The sequence below is a fragment of the Bactrocera tryoni genome, chromosome 1 (genome assembly GCF_016617805.1).
Source record: "Bactrocera tryoni isolate S06 chromosome 1, CSIRO_BtryS06_freeze2, whole genome shotgun sequence".
Taxonomy (NCBI): domain Eukaryota; kingdom Metazoa; phylum Arthropoda; class Insecta; order Diptera; family Tephritidae; genus Bactrocera; species Bactrocera tryoni.
The window spans coordinates 18,375,825-18,397,282 of NC_052499.1; the positions used below are offsets into that span (position 1 = coordinate 18,375,825).

The 21,458-nt window shown below is 34.9% G+C and overlaps 1 protein-coding gene across 2 annotated transcripts in view; it reads left to right on the plus strand.

The window, feature by feature from the left end:
* The first annotated feature begins 2,836 nt into the window (after window positions 1-2,836).
* LOC120768989 (ABC transporter G family member 20) overlaps window positions 2,837-21,458 on the plus strand; it is a 175,894-nt gene continuing 157,272 nt past the window's right edge. For both annotated transcript variants that reach the window (XM_040095826.1, XM_040095834.1), the window contains exons 1-2: window positions 2,837-3,400; window positions 5,652-5,979. The gene's annotated coding sequence lies outside the window, so the exon portion shown is untranslated. The remainder of the gene's footprint in view (window positions 3,401-5,651; window positions 5,980-21,458) is intronic.

The following is a 21,458-nucleotide window of genomic DNA, read 5'->3' on the forward strand; positions in this document are numbered from 1 at the left end:
GCGGGTACTGCGTCGAATACTTTCAGAGCTGCAGTGTTTTCATCCATCCGGACAACATGACCTAGCCAGCGTAGCCGCTGTCTTTTAATTCGCTGAACTATGTCAATGTCGTCGTATATCTCGTACAGCTCATCGTTCCATCGAATGCGATATTCGCCGTGACCATAAATCTTTCGCAGAACCTTTCTCTCGAAAACTCGTAACGTCGACTCATCGGTTGCTGTCATCGTCCAAGCCTCTGCACCATATAGCAGGACGGGAATTATGAACGACTTATAGAGTTTGGCTTTTGTTCTTCGAGAGAGGACTTTACTTTAGAGGGGGATATTCAGATACAAAAAAAAAGCGGCAGAACCGAAAGTTGACGAAGAAAACAAGGAACGACAAACAAAACGCAAAAACCAAAAAGAATACTACAGGGTCTCAGTGTACATTCCTCTTTTAGATACAATCGGCGAAGATTTGAAGATGCACTTTACTAGGGACGTATTGGATGGATTTCAACTCAGTTGGCTGCTTCCAGAAAAGGTATGTGCTTTGAAAACCAAAAAAATGGAAAATCTTATTGACTTATTGATAGATAGATTCAGAGGCTTTTTGGATAATGACAACTTCGTACGACGTTTGAAGCTCTAAGGTGAACTTGATCACTGGCAGTGCCATTAGGGGCAGAAACAAAAGTCAAAAGGCAACAAGTTACTGACTATTGCATTGAAAACGTTGAAGAACTGCGATGAAGACCTATACCCCGTTATTCTTGTTATATTCTGCACACTTCCTGTGACGAATGCGAGCTCTAAATGCTCTTTTTCGACACTTCGCCGCATGAAAACGTGGCTGAGGACAAACATGCTCAAGATAGATTGATCGATCTGGCGTTGCAGCACACACAAGATAACATTGAAGTCATTACAGAAGAAGTTCTCGTAAGATTCTCAAAACTTAGCCCCACATAGTTTTGCTTTGAGAGATTTTTCTATTCAATACACGAACTGACTACAGTATTAAACATTGCAATAAAGTATGTCACCGGCACGTCTACTATTCATAATGTGTTTTTTCAATGTAGTAGAATGCGATATTAGAAGGTCGATTTGAAATTTTTCCACCATCATATTAAACTGTACAAAGACTAAGATATTTAATGTAATAATCTTTATGTTTCAAGTAAATGTTTATTTCCCCCCAAAAAACTATTTCTGAATCAGCCCACGGATCAATCGACCGAATATCGTGACAAAGGTGATCCGAAACCCAAAAAACCTCATCAAAGCTGGTCCAAAAGTTCTTCGATTATCGAGGTACGTTGCATTCCGAACTCTTTCCGACCGGCCAAACTGTCAACAGGGAATACCTTTTGAGTGTTATGCGTCGTTTGCGTCAAGCCATTTGTATAAAGAGGCCGGAATTATAGGCCGACAACTCTTGGTTTTTGCACCACGATAATACATCGTCGAATACGGCGTTGGTTTCTCGTGAGTTTTTCGCCAAATTTCCAATAAATATCGTGCCGCAACCATCGTATTCACCAAATTCAAACGACCGCTCCGGTTAAACCGTTTTCAGTCAATTGAAGACATTAAACGTTAATCTCTTTGCGCATTGAAGGCTATTCCGGAAATTGACTTTAGCAACTGTTTCGAGGATTGCCAAAAATGTTGACACAAGTGTATAGAGGCCAAGGTGATTACTCTCAGAGTTGCTCGTGGCATTATATACTTATATAAAATAATGGAAAACACGCCAGTTTGTTGAGGTCTTCATAATTCTGCAATATTTTGAGCATTTTTAAAAGAAAAGAAATTCAAGCCAGGCAAGCTCTGGATATATACATATAACCACCATAAATTTTCTATTCGAGGTAAGTATAATGTTAGCGAAATTTCGCCTTCCTAGCTGCTTAACTGGTGAAGCTGCAAAGCTAAGTATCATATCTGAACGATCGGCTGCATGGGCGCTGGGTCTCATATTTATCCGATCTATTACGTCTTTTGCTTAAAACGAGGAATTATTTTCTCAAGCCCATATCTGAAGAACCGCTTGCATGGATGGCATAGCTTACAGTTTCTAGATGATTGCACCAGACCGCACGTGGCCGCACTTAGATCTAATCTACTTAATTCCGGTTGCCATTAGCATCCTCCTTTACGTACCATCTTTCACATAAAATAAAAATTTGACGCAGCTTCAAAAAAAAATAATTTCCTAACACCAAACAATATTACTGAGGTCTTCATATAAGATAGCTCTTTCATCAATCAAGCTTGAAAATTCGTAGCTTATGGTGCACTCGTTGAATTGAAGTCATGCTTAAGCGAAGACAGCAACCGCGCGCACAAAGTAATATTCATATCAAAGTTTCAAACCTCAATGAGAGCGCACAAAGTAATATTCATATTAAAGTTTCAAACCTCAATGAGAGCTTTAAAAGAAAAAGTGCTGATCGCAAGTTGCCTACAAGAACAACCCAAAGCTGTATTCATTTACATTCACAGTGTATTATAGAATCAAACTGGTTTTGAGAGCAGCGTCGAGAAAAGCACTTTGCACGCGTGACGATGCTGTCGCTTTAAAATAGTTGAAGGCGATCTTTTGTTTTCTACACGCTCGCTGGTGTTGGTGTAGACCGAGCGCATGCATGGACAAGCTGCCTATTAGCCAAGAAAATACAAAAGATCGCGGCTTACATGGGCGACGCGACTTGCGCTGAAAGTGAGGAAAGCAAACTAAAAAAAAACAAAAACACAAAACAACAATAGCAATGCGAGCAGCGTCTCTGCTTTTGGAACTGGCCAAGTTTGTAAATTTTGCTGTGCTGAGCTCAGCGTTCAGGCGTTGCGATCAGTCTGCGATTGAACAGCGGTTCAGAAACACGCGCGTTTTCCAACTTAACTCGACAAAAAGCGACGGTGCAAGTGCAAAGCAATCGAAATTGTATGAGAACATTTTTTGTTTGTGAATTAGAATTTATACTTTTTGTTTTTGTTTCGGCAAACAAGTGGCAAGTGGCAAGTGTATACAATTTATTGCAACAATTCATAGCTGGCCATAACGGCGCTTATATTTCGCTTTTGCTAACAAGCTGACGCATTTTCATTTCATGCTTCTGGGTGTTTTCCATACACACATACATACATGCATATACAAATTGATTGTGTTTATATATAGCTGTGTGTACACACTTTGTTGATGCCACTATTATTGCAACAGTTTGAAAACGAGTCGGACGTGTTTATTCGTTGATACGATTCTTTGAGCCAGCAGTGCGCATATGTGCTAACAAACATATTTGGAAGCACCTGCACACGTACATACGTACATATGTTTGTATGTGCTTGTTTATACATAAGATTTAAGCGCAACTCAGCGTGATTTCGTGAAATAGAGAGTTCATTTAAAGGTAAAATTCTAAAAAAAATCAAAATTTGAAGGAAAAATTTTAAACAAAAACAAGTATTAAATATCAAATAGAAATAAATCAGCGAAAATTCCGAGAAAAAATAACAAAAAAAAATTATAAAGTTTTAGTTAATGAAAAAATTCCGAGGAAATTTAATAAAAAGAAGTAAATTTTTAGTTAATTTTTTTAATTAATAAAAATGTTTCATGAAAATAAAAAAAAAATAAAAAATAATTAGAAATATTAATTAGTAACTTTTCATAAATTAGCAATAATTCGGAAAAAAATTAATAATTAATGATTTAAAAATATGTATATTTCTCAACAAAAACTTATAGTTGCTAATAAAAATTATGAAAGCAAAATACAATATATTGAGTCGAAAGAAATTAAAAAAAAAAATAAAAAATAAAAAGAAAAAAATTAAAAAATATAAAAATAACAAAAAAATTAAATTATAAAAATGACTAAATTAATTAAATTTATTTGAGTTAATACTAACTACGGAAAAAATAATTAATATTAGGAAAACATGGAATAAAGTAAAATTTACTAAATTATTTAATTAATTAAATTTAATGAAATTAAAATTAATTTAAGCGACATATTTCGGAAAATAATTAAAAGAATAAATGCAATGAAAATTAAGATATATGTGCATATAGTTAAAAAATTAATATTTTTCAAAAAAAAAATTAATAGTTGCTATGTGTATATGAGAAGATATTGAGACGAAAATTTTTAAAAAATTTAAAAAAAACTAAAAACTAAATATTAAAAAAAAATAATTAAATTAAATAAAATTAACTAAATTAATAAAATTATTATAATTAATAATAATTGAACCGATTAATTCAGAAAAAATCAGAAATTACCTAAAATAAAATAAAATAAAAAGGTTATTAAATTATTATATAATAATAAGTTAATTATAATATTGATTAAACCAAAAAATTCCGGAAAAAATTAACAAAATAAATGCGCTGAAAATTAAGATAAAAAATAACTTAAAACTTTGTGTTTTTAACCAAAAACTTTAATTAGATAAAAATTGTATTTAATTAAAATAAATTAAATTAAATTAACTGAAAACATTATCTAAATTTTATATAAAAAATATTTATTTTTTAATTATTTTGAAAACAGTTACTAATTAATCGATTAAAGTAAACGTCGTCTGCATTATTTAAAAAATAAAAAAAAGTACTTTTAAAATTGTTAACAATTGAAATTAAGCTAATTACTAATTATTAAAATAAAGATATTTATTTTGAAAACAATAATTTAATTAAAAAAGGGAACTGTAATAAGCTATGAATTGAAATTTTAATTTTTTAATTTTAAAATCATATTTCTTTTCATAATTGTTACGTATTGTTTTCAAATTTTATACTTAAATTAAACATTTCTAATTAAATAATTAATAAGACTAAGAAGAATAATTAATAAAACTATGACTATAAATAAACAAATAATATAATTAAAAAAAAATTAATTTTTTCAACTTTAAAGTCACAATTTTTTAATATAATTGTAACATAAGTTTTTAAATTTTAAAATTAAACAAAAATAATAATAGTAATTAAATTAATTAAATAAAATTAATAAAGTAAAATTATTAGTTTTTAATTTTTAAATAACAAATTTTTCAATTTAATTGTTGTATAACTTTTTTAATTTTTAAAATTAAATTAAATTGTTTAATTAAATAATTAATAAAATTAAATAAAAAAATATTGGTTTTTAAAAAAAGCCTTTTGTACGATTTAAATTAAATTCAAAAAGTTTTATTGAAATAATTGGTATTATTAGTATTATTAAATATTTTTTTTTAAATATTTTTAACTTTAAAATTTAAATTTTGTAATATAATTGTAACATAAGTTTTTCAAATTTTAAAACTAAATAAAAATTTGTAATCAAATAATTAATAAAATTAGATCTAAAATAAATTTTCTTTTATTTTAAAATTAAAACTTTGTCATATAGATTATAGATAAACTTTGTAAATTAAATTAGAAAAATAACTATTTCAAGTCTCAAAATTAAATTAAAAAATTGTAATTAAATAATTAATGAAATAAAATTAAAAAACTTAAATATTTTTAATTTTAAAATCACAACTTTTTAATGTAATTCTTACGTAACTTTTCAAATTTTAAAATTAAATTAAAAACAATTTATTTTAATAATAATAATTTCAATTAAATAATTAATAAAGTTTAATAAAAAAAAACAATTTTTTTTTTAGATCGTAAACCACAATAAACATTGAATTGCCAAAAGTAGAAACATTGTGATTAAACAGCTTTTATTTGTTGTTTACGTTTTTATTCATCACACCGAAACGCAACGCCTTTGGCGATTGCTCATATTTTCCGCAATTCTCGTTTTGCCTTTTAATTCTGCAAAAGCAGCATTCTGCGGTCACATACATACGTATATACGATAATAATTGTTGTGTGTTGCAAAGTGTACGGTAGGAAGTGTGGCGTAAAAATTGAAAGTTAACTGTTCGTAATCCGAAACTGAAACCGTAGAAGAGTGACTGGCTGTTCTTCCATGCCGAAAAGCCACAGGTAAGTTCAAGCGCTTTTCAAGTAATGAGAAGATAAACTTTATAATAAACACATACGTGCATATATTTGCATGCAAACATACACACACGCATATACGGACATATTCGAAGTTACATCTCGGCTTGTGCGTTTGTGCTTTGTGCTTGCGTGCGTCCGCGTCGCCGCCTTAATAAAGGCGTTAAATCCCACAACAAAAGCCGCCACATTCGCACGAGCAAACGCATATACACACCTATGTATGTATGGATGTATGTATGTGCGAGCATTCGAACGTTTAGCTCATTGTCGCTGCGAATGGAAAGCATTTCAAGGTCAAGACGAAACATCATGCGACGAGATGTGGAGCTTTTGGGATTTTTTTCCGCAACTTTTATGTTTTTGCCTTTTTTATGGTATTTGCATCAAGTTTAGTGATTGTTGTTGTTTGTGCTCGTATACTCTTTGTGCACTGAGCGTGCAAAATGTTTAGCATTGCCTTTTGTTGAGTGCATGAATGGTATTGACACATGGCAGGCAAATATTTAAAAAACTTAAACTATAATAAAGCAAGCGCACACGCACCAACATAAACACATATGTATGTATATATACATACATACACATGCATAGAGCGCACTATATAATTTTTAACGCTTCCATTGAACTGATTCATGGATATTTCCCAATCAGCGGCGCTTGCAGGCAGAGCGCTCACACAATTAGGCATGCACGTATGCTTCAATTACACGTATGTATGTGTGTGTGTGCTTCATTTTAAAGTTAGCTTAGGTCAGCTACATCGCGCTGCAATTAAGAAATTGATATTTTTTTAATTAGTTGTGCAACTTAAAGCTGCACGGAGGTGCGAAAATATGAAATACACCATTTGAGGGAGTTTTTTATTATATAGATATATAGATATTCAATTACACACGAGCGTGGTGGAATAGGTACCGAGTGTTAAAGCGGGAAGCGAGACACATATGCAACAAAAAAAGAGAAAGAGGCCGAAATGCGTGAGTATGAAGAACTTAAGGAACTGGCCAACAGCTGGAATGCTCGAAAATTTTGCGAAAAGGCTCGAAGATTAACGGAGGTTCCAAAACGGGAGCATAATCTTGCAGCTCTTAAAGTAGTGATCCAGTGACTGAAGTTCAGTGCATACTAAAGTTATAGAGGGAACACTTCTCCAGCCTGCTGAATGGCAGTGAAAGTGTAACATCTGGAGTTAACGAACCCGATTCTTAAATCGATGATGATAGAATAGACGTACCACTGCCCGACTATGGTGCCGTTGGTACATAAATTACCTGCCTAAACAACAAAAAAGCGGTAACAACCGATGGATTACGGCCCATGCTTTTCAAATACGGCGACAAAGAAGTGACAAGGTGCATGTATCCGCTTCTTTAGAGTATATGGTCGGTTCGATGAATGAAACTCAATCCACAAAAAGAAGGACTGCACACAAACTTTCTTAATATCTCATGTAAGGTCCTATTGGTGGGTGAAAGACAGAAGGCCACCGACAAAAAACTGATCGGACTGTGGATTGTGGCTTTAGACATGGGAAATCAACAACTGACCAGTTATTTACCATGCGCCAAAGCTTGGAAAAGGCCCGTGAAATGAGAAACTGCCATTGGCAGCACGAAAAGGAGCTGCCTTTATGCCGCTATGTGTGAATTTTGTATCCCCGCAAAACTAATACCACTGTGTGAACTGACGTTGAGCAATACGAAAAGCTCCGTCCGCATCGGGAAGGTCCTCTCCGGCCATTCGATAAAAAACGAGATTTTAGACAAGGCGGCTCCCTATCGTGCGACTTCTTCAATTTGCTGCTGGAGAAAATAATTCGAGCAGCAGAGCTGAATCGAGACAGCACAATTTTTTATAAGAGTGTACAGCTGCTGCCGTACGCCGATGATATTGAAATAATTGGCCTCAAAAACCGCGCCGTTGGTTCAGATTGCTCCAGCTTGGACAAAGAAGCGAAGCAAATGGGTCTGGTTGTGAACGAGAACAAGACGAAATATCTCCTGTTTTCAAACAAACAATCGTCGTACTCACGACTTGGCTCCCACGTCACTGTTGACAGTCATAACTTTGAAGTCGTAGCTAATTTTGTCTATTTTGGAAACAGTATTAACACCACCAACAATGTCAGCCTGGAAATCCAACGCAGAATAATTCCTGATAATAGGTGCTACTTCGGACTGAGTAGGCAATTGAAAAGTAAAGACCTCTCTCGACGAACAAACTCTATAAGTCCTTCATTATTCCCGCCCTGCTATATGGTGTGGAGGCATGGACAATGACAACAACTGATGAGACGGTGTTAGAAGTGTTGAGAGAAAAGTTTTGATGAAGATTTGTCGTGCATTGTGCTTTGACAATGGCGAATACCCTACTCGGTAGAATTATGAGCAATACAAGACAAGCAGTGATATTGACATAGTTCCGGTGTATTAAGAGACAGCTGATAAGGTCATGTTGTCTGGCTGGATGAGAGCACTCCAGCTCTGAAAGTACTCAATTCAGTATCCCCCGTTAGAAGGTGAGCAAGAAAAATAGCGAATCAAAGCGTTTTCCACACGAAGACTTGATTTTGATTGGTCAGTTTCTATGGTAGCTATACCCAATTGTCATTCGATATCGGCGGTTCCGCTAAATGAGCAACTGCTTGGGAAGAAATGGACGTTTGCGAAAGTTCAACTCGATATCTCAAAAACTGAGCGACTAGCACGCTTACATACAGATATATGGTCAAAAAACGGACTTGGCTAACCGACTCAGCTCGTTACGCTGCCCTGTTCAGTATTTAAAAATCTACAATTTCGAAATACACATGTTTAATATGTAGCCATACACGCTCATAAATGCATATATAAATAATATTTACTTTCAAAAGTGCGCATAACACATGTACTTGCTTGCTATACGCCGAGCGAATATAATACGCTTGGGGCAGGCACTCAAGTGGCGCAAACGCAAAAAATTGCAAGCGAAAATCACTTTCATTTAGTTTAATACAAATATACATATGAGTAAATATAAGCATACATACACATACACAAGCCTAACTGTATACATATGCATGTTTGCATAGAATATTTTATTTGAAATTCGCGAATTTGCACATAAAACTATTTCCATGCGCGCGCCACGCACTGGCTCCACAAAAAAATTACACCTCAATAACGCTGAATGCCGCTGACGAAGAGTGCAGAAACACGAAAAAAGCAACAACAATATGGCCTAAAGGCAGCTGGCAGCTAGCTGCTAGTCAACGGCTCGCCGAAACATTGAAATATTCTGGCGAAAAGGCCCTGAAGACACATTCGCACATTCAAATTTCGCATAATGGCGATTTTTCACGGCAGCGACACACACACAAAGACTCATGCAGACAGCCAGCCAGCCAGATAAATGTATGATTTTTTATGCGCGCAATTATCTAAAGTGTGCGCAAATCCACAAGTACATCTTAGATTTGGTCTGAGAATCAGCGTTTATGTTGCGACATAAAAATGTCGCTGTTCATGTACGCACGTACACACATATGTGCGTATGTAAGCGTATAGATGTATTTTAAGTTAAATATTTGCTAAAATTGTATGGGAATTTTTGCCAATTGTCAAAGTGCCGCTTGAACGCGAGTGAGCAATTTATGATGAATTGTTTGTAAATAAAAACATTTAAGACCATTAAAATTATTTGAACAAATAAGGGTGGGACATACACGTGTAAAGTCGACTATTAAAAGTTTATTCTCGCAAATATTTTTTATATTTTTTCTTATTCTTGCTAAAAGCCGGATGAGTGTTGACACTTTTATAAGTCTTTTTCATATCAATCCTACAAAAAGCACGCTCAGCGGTTGCTTAAAGTGCCCGAAATGTTAACAGACTGTTCGCTTAACATCAATGAGGAAGAACATCTTAAAATAACAGGTTGCAAAAATATAAAAATAACAGATGACTGACGTAAGCCTACCATTACCGTAACTAATTGTTTTTGTAGTAAAAAATAATAACACAATTACCGAGTTTGCATCTAAAAAAATGATTTTTCCAAGGTCTGTATGCCATAGAACGCCACCTCCACCAAGTCAGTAGTCTTACAAGTCACCGCTAACAAAAATCCTGTATTCTGCAACACGCATACAAAATATTCCCTGTAACAACTTGATTTTGATCGTTCAATTAGTATGATCGAAATATGCTGTAGTGATCCGATCTGAGATCTGAACAATTCCCTCGGAGATTGCACCGTTTTCACGTTACCATGACAAATTTTCTGTTTCCATGGCAGCTATATATTCTAGCGGTCTTATCTGAAGAATTTCTTCCAATATTATAATGTTGCCTTGGACAATAATTCACGCAAAATTTCGTAAAGATATCTCATCACATCAAAAAGTTTTCCACACAAGGACTTGAATTTGATCAACCAAATTGTGTGATAGCTATGTATATCTCATAACGAGCCAGTATAGAATGATCAGCTCATTGTAGAGAAATGAACGTGTGAAAATTTTCAGATCGATACCTTAAAAACTAAGTATGACAGAAGAAACGACTAAATCGATTCAGCTCGTCACGCTGGTTTTTGTTATATTAAAACATTGATTCTTTACTCTGACTCTGAGCTTCTCTGTCCTCAATTCTTTCGGTTATGTTATGTACATGTCCGACTTCATGTGGTGTAGGTTAGAGCTGCGTATAACCACTATCCCCATATATTCCGGATGCGATCATTGTCAACAACAAGTAATTATGTCTAAATTCTGTCAACCCTTCGCAGGCAATGTGAAATTCTACGTGCTAGCTTCTGGCACCAATAAACATCTCATGAAATGTTTTCTTCCCTTTATTGGCATAGGCACTGCTTACGCGATTATAGCCGAGTTTACAACAGCGTGCCGGTCATTATACTTTTTCGTAGCTTGGCGCTAATTGGAGATTCCAAGCGTGTCCAGTAACTTCTGCATTTGGTCTTTCCAACGGAGTGGATGTCTTCCTCTTCCTTTTCCTCTGCTTTCCCCGGCGTGTACTGTGTCGGATACTTTCAGAGCTGGAGTGTTTTCATCCATTCGGACGACATGACCTAGCCAGCGTAGTCGCTGTCTTTTAATTCGCTGAACTATGTCAATGTCGTCGTATATCTGGTACAGCTCATCGTTCCATCGAAGGCGATATTCGCAGAAACTTTCTTTCGGAATCTCGTTACGTCGACGCATCGGATGTTGTCATCACCCAAGCTTCTGTACCATATAACAAAACGGGAATAACGATTAACCCTTGGAGTTTGGACTGTGTTCGTCGAGAGAAGATATGAAATCAATTAGCCTTTTGACTATTTTCATGGCGTTTACCACAAATCCGTAGAGATATTTCACCAAATATCTAGTTGAAACTATCGACAAAAAACATGATATCAGATTTTATGCTTTTAAGTAACACTAAATGGTCGTCTGACGAACTCTGTTATTAAGAAACACCTGAAGTGATTCAGAGAACATTTTTTTAAGTACAGACTTCAGTTTTTTCCGATATGCCTAGGAGCTTAATACTGAAGTACAGAGGAAAGCAAGACTAGATATTTCAATAAAAAGTTGCACTTCCCCATCAGAGAGTTCCAAGCCAGTTCAAGAGGTACTGAAATATATAGAGACATCCATAAGGCAATCAAGGCGAACCCGCTTAATTGTGTGCCCTGTGTCATCTACTAACTTCTTTTTACTACAACAATAAGTCATTCAAAGAAACACCCAATTTAAATATGTTCATCGGTAATATTCCCGCGGCGCCGCAATATTAATTCATTAAATTTCAATGACCTTTTTGCCTTATTTGCCAAATCTGTGCCAAATATTATGCAAAGTGAGTTGCGTGTTAAAGATGCGAATCAATGAGCAGGGCAATCTTAAAATGTTTGTATGTTTGTATGTAAGTCTCTTTTGAAATAAGTTCGCATTAGACACAGTTTATGAGTCAGCAGCTGGAGCTGATGAATAATTGATTTTCGCCGACTTTGCCTTTGGTCTTCGGCCAATGAATTCGAAAGCAAAAACTTTTGCTTAGCGACAGCTTATAAGTGGAGAGTTTGCTTCGCTGGAAATTAGTTTTAAATGAAAAATTGAAATAAATTTGTATTTAAACGATGACTTTGAATTTCTAGTCTAAAGAGTATTGCTTTCAATTATTTTTTTCTGCACAAGGCAACTAAATATTAGGCGCCCATAAATACATACATATATATGTATGAGAGACTAGTTTCAAGTAGAGCAGTCAGTGAGTACATCACACTGACTGATACGTTTTAATCTTCAAAAATCATCACGAACTCATGTGGCCGTACAGTTTATATTCTTGGCTAGAAATCCATATCAAGCTATCACAGAGATTTAAATTTTAAGGACAGATGTTGAAATGTGTAATGTATCTGCTGGTTATTGATAATGTCTCTGCTAGTTATTTACTGGTTAATGGCCAAATGTGATATGTGAATATCATACGAAGGTTACTGCTTATGCTTCGAGAATTGGCAACACTAGTATTTCAATCAGGCAGATCATAACTTTTTTTGAAGCTCAGTATGTGTTGATATATGAACGCTTTTTGTCTTTTTTACAGTAACTTAAAATATTTATTCATGGTTCGCTTTCTTACCTTAGCTCGCCCTCAAACGGATATTCTTTGGCTACCCAGAGGATACTTGGTCTAAGCCGGAAGTCGTGAGCAGCTTAAGTCCTATGTAAAAGAATCATTTCAGGCCGCTCTCAAGTGAGTGACGATCAGAGAACTTTCCTCACTTAATTGAATTTTTACACATGACTCCATCCTCCCCTAAATTAAAGTTCGTTCAAAATCAATTGATGTTCCGGAAACTAGTGATGCTGTTCGCAAGATCGTCATGTTACCTATCGTGAGATTAAGAAATCTATATATATTAGTAGGATTAGCAAACATTCAATACAACAAACCACTTCTGCAATCATTTGTTTGCCAGTTGTCTTTAAAGAAATCAGGAAAACTTACCACCAAAGACGGATCATGCGAACTCTCACATATTCTTTGAGAAAACTGCATTTTTGAACTCTGAAAACATCGATTTGAAGAGTCATCTACCGTATTGTGCTGACTTGGCACCAAGGGATTTCTTTTTATTCCCATACGTAAAAAATAAACTAAGAAGCCAACGTTTTTCGACACCTGAAGGGATGGTTACTCTGGTGCCCTGCGCTAGTCATTTCCTGCAGTATTCTTGATCTGTCAGCCCCATCCTGCGTGCGTGGGTCGCCACTATACAGCGATCAGTTAGTATCAGCGTAAAATAAGTTTAGTAAATTTGGTACCTATTAAACCTCGAGATTCTTAGCTTCGTTCCGAAAACGTTAAAAACGCTTTGTATTCCTACACGAAACGTTGCTCTAACTTTGTAGTTCATGAAAATTTTGACCTTAAATTGCAAGTACTATACTGATATTACTTTTCAAATGGTTCGAAAATATATCGATACTATCTAATCATGTCATGTTGTCAGAAAATTGACTGTGCACAATTTTGAATCCAAAGACATTTTGTTTGTGTTCTCGTTTTGTCTCGATTCGCTCTCGAATCACCAAACAATGATGGGTTGGGAACTACTAGCCATTGTTTTAAAAATTGAAGCTCATCTTTACCCTAAAACTAGCCTCTCAATAACGGTATACAGTAGTTCGGCCACCATTCGAACTCTAAACCACGAAAGTACTAAATAGCATACATTGAAAGCTCCAAAGCGGCTGGAACCCTCGCACGATCTGCAGTAGGGGTTTAACCTCAAAACTCGTGGTGAATTTCGTGCAACCCATGATGATAGTGCCATAATTGTTTCATTTTATTTTCAATAAATTTTCTAAAACTAAATTTTTCATCAATCAAATCTTTATAGCAAATATTTCAGATCCCAGAGCCTTATACCGTCTTAGCCGTAAAATATAACCTTTGTTCTATAAACTGAACCACTTCTATGACGAAATGTTTCATTGCGCTGTTAAACCTGAAATACTCGAATAACGTTTCGGAATATCTACCGTTCATTAAAACAACAATATTTACAGATGTATACGACGCAATAATGATTATATTTGCCGATCACCAACTTTAACAATTTGAAATATTTGCTCTTTTCCAGTTATTTCATTGATTTTGCTTTGCTGTTATAACGGTACTGTTTGTTTTTTTCTCATCAACATTTTTTATTTGCCAAGCTTTTTATTGTTCTGTCGCTCAACATTATGCCGACTCAGCGGAAGTCAGCAAATTTTGAAGTGGCCGGTCGAGTTTAAATGTGTAGAATTCGAAAACAGAACTCTCATGGTTGGTACGGAAGGTGAAACTGCTTATCAATTCGTACCGTCTGTTGGTGTTGTTCTGTTTTTTTTTTATTTTTCCTTCTACGGCATTCGCTGAGTTCGGTGAAACCGTTTGCATGGTCATCGCGGACACTAGACATAAGACGGGCCGAATATGAAAAATGTTAAGCGATTACTTCTCATTTCATAAAGAAATGATTTGGAAAATGTTTAATTTTAATTTCTTCATCTTCTTTATTGGCGTAGATACCTCTCACGCGATTTTAGCAGAGTTTACAAGAGCACGTCAGTCGTTAATTTTAATTTCACCTTCATTAAAAAAATATGTGATTCACCATTTAGTTGTCTTTAATTATTGTAACTCGTAAATTTCATAATACATACTACAATGGGCAAAAAATAGTAAGACTTTGTTCATAATTTCAAAATTAATGTCTTCAACCCGGTGTCCTCAGAACGGTCGTTTGGTGAATAACCATAAGCCATATGGAGCTAAATCAGGCGAAAACGGTATTTGCGGCACGGTAGGGTTGAAAATTTGGCGAAAAATCGAGAGGAATCAATGCAGTATGCGATGGCTCAAAATTCCGGCCTCTTTTTACGATTAGTTTCGCGCAAACGACGCATGACACTCAAATAGTATTTGCTGTTGCGAGTTTGGCCGGTCCGAAGGGATTCGTAGTGCGCCACACCGATAACCCTAGAAAACTGTCAAAATAACCTTGATTTTTGGACTCGCTTTGACGTGGTTTTTTCGGCTTCGGCCCATCTTTTCCACGATATTCGGCCGCAGCTCACATGACATGTGCGAGGTAAGCTCTCCACCAGCCCAAGGATCATCGGAATCATTTATTTTTTTTTGCCTGATATTAACTTTAAGTCATTCCGGAGGTTTTCTATCAGGTTAAAATCGGGTCCATGCGCTATCCATTCTAATACAACAGTATTTCTGGTTGATAAGCAATCCCTTACTGCCCTCGCTGCATAATTCGGAACACTATCATGCATGAATTTGCAATTTATAGGCATTGATTCAAAGAGAGAGTCTAAGCATCTTTAAATAGGAATACTGATCAATTCGACCATCAATTCTGAACAACGGTTCTACTCCATAAGACAAAAACGCACCTCATAACATGCCATTACTCCACCATGTTTTATTCATTTTTTTTTTCTTTGTGTATCTTGGGTTTAAGCATTAGCCTTTCGATAAACAAACAATTTACCATAGGGTCCAATACGATGTACATTGTTTCCGCGCTCCCTAATATTATTTTTCAAAAATTTTCATCACTTCCTCCATGTGTTTTGGCGAAAGTAATCCACGCTTTGATATATTATACTGTTTTTTTTTTTTTTTTTGATAGAAGCGGTTTTTCGGCTGTAGCATTCTTAGAGATAAGTGTTAATGAGCCGTCTTCGGTCATAATAGCGTGAGAGGACTTAAAAGGTTCAACCTTGCATTGGAGGAGCCTTTCTGATTTTGTTTTTTATTTTTAACTCTGCATCAGAATTGACTGCTGTAATAGCCTTATATAGCATTTTTTGCGAACATCTCACGACTTCTGTGATTCTGAGAAGGATTATCTCCATCTCCAAAGAGTTCATATAATTGATGTATTAAAGCCTTAATATCTTTCTATCATACGCCGTTTTTAACAATATATTTTTCTGTAGCGATTTTTCCTTCTCTGTCTACTATTTATCTGTCTCTTTTCTCTTCTGTTTGTGTCGTCTCTTACAGTTTTGCTTTACTTTATATAACATGCAGAAAAGTCAAGGTGAGCATTACACTTTTTAATACAAAAACAGAATAACAAACGATATATAAAATCTCATTTTATAATTTACGAGTATTGAAAATTAATATTATAATTTGCTAAAATTAAAAGTAATTGATATTGACTTTGTATACAACGTTGTGTATTTTTATTAGGGTAGTCCTCTAAATTAATTTAACGGTTCTAACACTCCATGCCATATCTGCTTAGTTATTTCGGATTTGGTTATACATGCATTGTGACAAAAGAATACTAAGATTGTAATTTAAATTCTCCGCACAATCTGCCAACCAGTTTGTTTACAGCAGCTGCTTAAGTCGGTTCACCTCAGTACATCTGGATTTTTACAATGGATAAAAATATCATATAAAGAATTTGTGTAAAATTTCTTATTTCTAACCAAATTTCGTGTGCGGCATCGTTACGAATGTTGGTGATTCAGTTTTAGCGAAACTTAAACCTAGAGATCGTTGAAGACATGCCTCGTTCCAGACCAACGTCGACTCTTCCACTTATGAAAATATTAAAAAAGTGAACGATATGAACTCGACATCTCCCGCGCGTCCGTTCGAATGATTTTGGTGGATATTTTGGCTATGAAATGCGTTCTTGCTCGACACGCCCCGATAAAGCTGACTTTTTTTTTCAAAAAGAGTGCGGTTGTAACCGAATTTAAAGCAAAAAACGCAATAAATACCAGCGATCACCCACCGTATTCACCAGATTTGGCTTCTTGTAAATTTTTCTTGTTCCCCAAATTGAAATTACCGCTCTGTGGAGCTCGTTTTCAGTCAAAACAAAACAAAACAAAAGCTGAAGCAGCTGAATTCAATCCCAAAAAGTTCTTTTGAAAAGTGTTCCGAGGATTGGAAAAATCGTTGCCGTAAGTGTATTACATCTGGTGGGGATTGCTTTGAAGGCGAAAAAATAAATATTGATAAATTATTCAATATTCTGCGTTTTATTTATAATTTCTTTTTTGTCACAACGAATGTTGATTTCCTTTTCTTCTGAGCTATTTGTTCAAATTGCGTGTTAGGCTTCCTCTTGATATTGCCTAGCGCGCACGGTATTGTCTCCGCCTCAGATTTGTCTTGAGAGCCTCTTAACTTGGCCAACTCATCTGCTGTTTGTGACCGAAAATGTTTCTAAGTACTATCCATGTTAAGGTAGGCTAGCTGTGCCACGTGGATATCTGTATATAATAGGTTGCCAAAAAAGTCTTGCGGTATTTTCGCTAGTTGGCGCTGAAAGCGCGTAGTTCTAGTTTTATTCGTCGCATCGGGTCATGCTATACCTTTTTGGAAAGCTCATTTCACGCGCTAACACTTGTTTGATTGATTGCCGTTCGTGATTGTTAAGGTCTTTCGTGAGTTATAGCGTCGCAAACATGGAGCAAAATAAAGAGAAAATACGGCAAATTTTACAGTACTACTACGACAAAGGCAAAAATGCATCTCAAGCCGCCAATAAAATTTGTGCAGTTTATGGACCCGATACAGTTTCCATTTACACCGCACAATCGTGGTTTCCACGTTTTCGTTCTGGTGTAGAGGTGGTCGAAGATGCGCCACGCTCCGGAAGGCCTGTCGTCGAAAATTGCGATAAAATCGCTGACTTGGTCGAAAGAGACCGGCATAGTTGCAGCCGTAGCATCGGTCAAGAGCTGGGCATGAGTCATCAAAAATTCATTTCAATTTCAATAAAAAAGAAAATTCAATAAAAATACCGCAAGACTTTTTTGACAACCCATTATGATTGCATTCTTTATTCTTCCGTAGTTATTTTATAGAGCTTTGGTTTCTCTATGTTTGTTACTTCCACTTGGACGGATAGAGAGAGAGAGAGATATAGCAAGATCTTTGGAGAGTACCCGCGTCACTCTTCAGGTAAACTTCCGTATAGGTAGTCCGCTGTCAATTTTTACTTTCTGTAATTTACGCATCACCCTAACGCGCATCCACACCTTAAAGCACAAGCAAAGCTTGTTTACTTTATATTAGCATTTCTGCTTGTTGAATTCCCAAGCCATTATGATTTATACTCGTATATGTGTGTACATATGTACATGTATATACTTAAAAAATAATAATTAAAAAATTAAAGCGCGATGAGTTAATGACTTCCAAAGCAGAAGCAGCAGAACCAGGTCAATGTGTTATGACTGCGAATATTTTCAAAGCGTTTTTTTTGTAGCGGAATTTTTTTTAGTTTTAATTATAATTTTTTTCTACATTTTGCACGGGCTGCTCTTGCAATTGCTTTGTTTTTCGTCTCATTTACTTAATGTCTGCAACGGAAATACGCTTACAACATATGCAGACATGCATAAAAGTTCGTACGGATGCGCGCTTAGCAAGCACACACATATGATGGAGCTTGTACAAGTATGTGTGTGTTGTGCTAACTCCTATTGGCAAAGCTGTCAGCCTTACGGTTAGGGTCATTAATTAGCGGCAAATGTGTTATTTCGAAAATGAGTCTATAAAATATTATATTTACATTGTTAAAAGGTTATTTTTTGTAATGCAACAACAACTTTATTATCCGTTAGTATTTGTTCAGAGCCTTGAGAAAGTTTATTACGATTTTTATTGTTTGAAATTTACAGAAAAAATCATATTGTACTAATTTTTATTACCACAAACGGGTTGTTAATGGGTAGTTATAACAGAAACAACAACAACTACTACAAATATGGTATGACAAACAACATAGGTTGATGTAATACTCTCAATAATTAACTCTCGTACCTTGAAAACCTTTGACAGTCATATGTGCAGAGGAATTTCGCACTCCGCTCCTCTGCATGTTACACCCTGTAATCTGCAGTTCCGTAACGCCACCGTTAATTGCACGCCATTAAAGAGCAACAACTTTTACGTGCAATTTTCCTAATAACCAACGGCATTATTGCATTTAAATTAACATTGTAGTGCTTGCAATAACAAAAAGTTTAGAATAATAACAAATTAAAAAAATATTACACAAAAAACCATAAACAAACTTGTTAGCCACAAAGCGTCATTGTGGAAATCAATTCAACATTGTTATTCACCTATCACTTAAATGCACAAATAAATGCTTAATAAGTGTGCACATGTGTCTATGTGTGTGTGTATGTGTTAGGTGTGTAAAGGCAAATATTATTTAGTGCAAAGTCCAAGCGCATGGCGGGTTATATGTACATGAAAAGTACTTATGGACAGGGACATATGTGCTTACATATACACACATTAGGGCGGTTCTTCAAATTTCATAAACATATTTTTTTTAAAGGCAACATCCCTTAGTTCTTGAGATATTGATCTAAAATTTGGTAAACATCTTTTTTTGGTTCAAGTGTCTGCTGATTTATTGGAATCGAAGATATCGGTTCCCCATAGCATAGTTGTATGGAAAAATTTTTTATTTGACGAGATATCTTCACGAAATTTGGCACGAATTATTATTTCAAACATTAATATCATCTCCGCAGAAATTATTCAGATCGGACCACTATAATATATAGCTGTCATACAAACCGAAGCTTGACTTTGGTTTTTGTATGGAAAACTTTTTTATTTGATGAGATATCTTCACCAAATATGGCATGGATTATTTTGCAAAGCAGTGCTATAATCTCCGCTGAAATTATTCAGATCGGACCACTATAGCATATAGCTGCCATACAAATCGAAAGCTTGATTTTGGTTTTTGTATGGAAAACTTTTTTATTTGTCAAGATATCTTCAGGAAATATTACATGGATTATTACACAGAACAGTGCTATAATATTCGAGAACATCGTTTAGATCGTACCACTATAACATATAGCTGTCATACAAACTAACTAATAAAAATGAGGTTCTTGAAAGGAAACTTTGTTATTTGCTTCAGTGGAACCGAAGTTAAATTTTTTTGAAAGATGGCTCAGAATGAGAACGTACATATTTGCAATGGCTAAACAGTATTTTTCAACTAAAGCAGTGAGATCGTGAAAGAAAATCTATGGTATAAATTGAACTAATTTTTTTTTAACTAGTTAGTAACTAGTACCTCTCTGAAAAAGCATAAATATGTCATGCTTGGCTGGTAAAACATGCTACACACCTGTTAATTGAAAGAAAAACATTAAATTCTGTTAGAAATCTTATTTTTTTACATTTTTTTTACAACCCTAATGTATTTATTCACACATACGCCACTTCATACTCTACCACATAAGTAATTAGTCTAAGTAGTTTTTAATTAAACGAGCTTGATTGAATTTATAAAAGCACCTTAAGGCTATGAAAAATATGCAGCAGTAATTAACGGTAATTTCAGAAAAGAATTGTCGAACCTTTCTAATCAAAGAATGTGTCATTTTGTATACACGACTTAATTACATCAATTAAAATTGCGCGTGGATTTTTATACGAAAATATATTCATTAATCCGTCGTCAATGTTACTGCGCCCCCACCACTTTAATGACTCTCAGTTGTAGTATATAGTACTTTTACAAAGCTCTAAAAGTTTCTAATGAAATCTCTTTTGAGATATGCAAACCTTTTTTATAAACAAGAAAAAGAAATAGTATAGAAGGAGAATGCTGCTAATAAAAATCTTCAGCAGGCTTATTCGAATGTTAATTTTTTATTCGGAAAAGGTTGGCTTGCGACTGCGACTTAAAAGAGGTTTCATACTGAGTAAGAAGCGTTGATATAAGCTCAGCGATAATGTGAATTCTAACAGCCATAACTCATATGTCCAAACAGAAATCTGTGGCTTTGGTGTTTATGAAGATCTCGACTGTTTCTGATTCTAATTTAAAGGTTCGAATACTTGTGCATTCTCTTAGCGGTGACTGAGAACTTTAGAAGTGCCATGTATGTAAGGTAAGCTTCTTTTTAACCGAAACAGTGGAACTAGCGATCAACTTTGACGTTTTTTTGGACCGAATTCTGTTCCTGAATAGTGGTATTCAACTTTAATCACTACCTTTGAAAAATGTATCAATAATCACAACGGATATGTCAAGATATTTAGCTCAAGCTGACAGTATTCCATTTATTGCATGATATGAGAACAATCGAAACAATTATATACAGACCCAGATTCCATCGGATAGGTGGAACTTCCGATGATTTCGAAACATATTGAGCTAATTATTATACCTTCATAACAGCTATATAAAACTAATCGACTAACGTATGGTTTCCTGTATGTCAAACTCAATGACACTTAATTGACAGTTTAGAAACTATGTGTTGGTACTGAAATAATTATAAATTATTTGATGTCATTATATGAAATAACAATCTATGAGCCTTAGTAAAGCATATTGGGTTATCTACAATTACATACAAAATTATTATCAAACTGAATGTCAAA